Source organism: Genypterus blacodes, unplaced genomic scaffold (genome assembly GCF_046128005.1).
Source record: "Genypterus blacodes isolate CSIRO-AG114 ecotype Tasmania unplaced genomic scaffold, CSIRO-AGI_Gbla_v1 ptg000052l_1, whole genome shotgun sequence".
NCBI classification, from domain to species: domain Eukaryota; kingdom Metazoa; phylum Chordata; class Actinopteri; order Ophidiiformes; family Ophidiidae; genus Genypterus; species Genypterus blacodes.
Window position 1 is genome coordinate 1,487,077 of NW_027466864.1, and position 2,625 is coordinate 1,489,701.

Below are 2,625 nucleotides of genomic sequence, written 5' to 3' on the forward strand. Positions count from 1 at the left end.
CAGTGTGTAAATCTCTAGCATTGCATCTTAAATTCCCACGGGTTAATATGATGCCTGCCTGATGTCTTTTAATCACATGATTAATGGTCTTGAAACACAAGATATTATTACCATTTGTCCAGCAGGAAAATTCTAGGATCCACCCCCTGAAATTGCTGTACTGTTTGTCCTTATTCAAACCATTTCTCATAACTCTCTGCAATTCAGGCGTTGGGCTCCAGTTTACTCTAAGGGGATGGATGAGCAAGCTGACACTGGTCCTTCTATAAAGACAGTCGTGCATAGTTTACGCCCTTAAGTTGTTCGTAAGCTTTTTGTTCTGTTTTGTTTTAGTTAGATTCAGACATTGTAAATGTGAATTTAATCCACATTCTTTACTTAGATTCTGAGATAGAAGCCCACCCTCAAACTGATATATAGGGGTTGCCTTGAACTGAAAAGACACTCTAATCTGATTTGATAAATTTTCAAAAATGAATAAAATACTCCTTGTGTTCCATGTGAATTATTCTGAAATTTATATGTAAACTGATGTAGCATGTTTATATGAGCATTTCGTAGAGAACAATGAAAATAAAACAGACACACAGAGAATTCCATTGCATGAGATTTTCCTTTTTAAAGAGGTTTGGCTGGTCGAAACAAGAAATACCAAAGCAATATTAACACAATGTTTTCTGCACACAAAACATAGTCACACAAGTCACAAGTCTAGCACACTAGACAACATTTTGTTACGTGGAGTTACAACTATGTATTCATGATCAGTTTGCAGAAAAATAATGCTGAATGAATTCATAGAGGTGTTCCCTTATTGTAACTTGTTTCTGAAAGCACCACATGGAATATATCAAATAAAACCTTAATGGTTTCTGGGGAAAAGCAACAAATTAGAACACTAAATACCGCTATTACACAAAAACTGTACAATAAGAAATGTTTCATGTTAAAAACAACCCAACTGCTAAGCCAAATGTGTTTTGGATAATAGATCAGGAATATGTTTAAAATATAAAACTGTTCGCTGTAAATAAATGAAAAAAGTTAATCCTTATTTCAAGAGTTAAATGTCTTGAGCCAAATATAAATAAAGATGTTAATCAATAACTATATACACATAAAGCATCATAAGTATCTATAAATTAGAGGGTTTTTACTGAAAATGTTTCCTTGAAGCAAAAAGCAAAAGATGTAATGAAACCAGAAAATGTTCATGTTAACGCGAGCCAGAAGTGAATGTGTCAGGAGCACCCAGTAAAACAGCCACTGGCCATGGTGAGTCTGTTTATGACCCATTTCTACCTGCTGTCAGGCGGCAGGGAGAAGTGAGAGACGGAGAGAGAGAGAGAGAGAGAGGGAGAGAGAGAGAGAGAGTGAGAGAACTCTGCTAACAAGGGGAGAATTGTTTGAGGATATAAGACAGTGCTGTGTGGTTGTCAAGAAAACAAGGTACTAGTGAAGGCCATTAGAGATGGGCCATTTAGTAGCTGATATTGGCTGTTGTCAGCCAAGTATGGTCAACACATGGGCACCTTTATGAGGCAGCTGCTGAAAGGTCGAGAAAAAGAGGATGGTTCAGATGCACAGAGGACACATTCAAACGTTGTGGAAAAGTCAAAGGACTGGAAATTATTGAACTGTTTTCACAAAAATTTAGCAAGGTGGTGAGTAGGGGTTAATGATGTCTATATTTACCATAAATAAGTTTAAGTCTTGTAAAGGATTCATACAGAGTGGCAGGCTTTTAGGAGAAATGCTGGTGGTGCCTGGAGAAAAGCCGATGTTTTCAAATTCAACAGAAAGTTCACTTGGATCCCTCTTTATAAATAAACTGTTACATTGTATCAACACCACAAGGAAATTATTGGAATTTTGGAGGGTTTACAAGACACAGTCATGCATCCCTCTGAGAAACCAATTAAGGCAAACCATTCACACACATGAAAGTGTACATAAGTGTAAAAAAGACAAAACATTCATAAGAAAACTAATCTTTCTCCATAATAGAAAGATGGACATGAATTAGACTTGACACAGTCGCATTGTCATCCTGTAATATGCATTATATCAACATATTCCCTTCAATATTGTGTATTAGCTATACTGTATTGTAAAATAAAGAGAAATCATTCGTAATGGGGACAAGAGAAACAGATTGTAGAATCATACACGTAATTTCTTCCTGTTATATATAATACATTTCCCAACACCCTTATTCATAAAATCCAAGATGAGGATCAGAACCAAACTGTTGGAGGAACTAATATCTTGGTGATTACTTCTTCTTTTTTTAACATCTATGTTACGTATCTTATCTTAGTTTAATGTTTGCAATATCCACTGCTTTTGATGTTATGTTTACCTGTTTTCCCCTGTGGAACCCACTTTATACTTAAAGCTTGTCCATACATTCCCCGGTGTAGTACCTGAAAACAACAAATTGAAGCAGAGTTAAGCAATTTGAATAAGGTGTGGCTCACTCATTGTGTTCTACCTAGTGTGAATCGCTCTCTGCCTCTCTCGCTTTTGTTCTTCTTATTTTGTAATTCTTTCACATTATAATGAAGTGAAGCCAGCGTAGCGTTACGTGTACTCAGTGAGGATGCTGAGACTGTCTGTGATTGG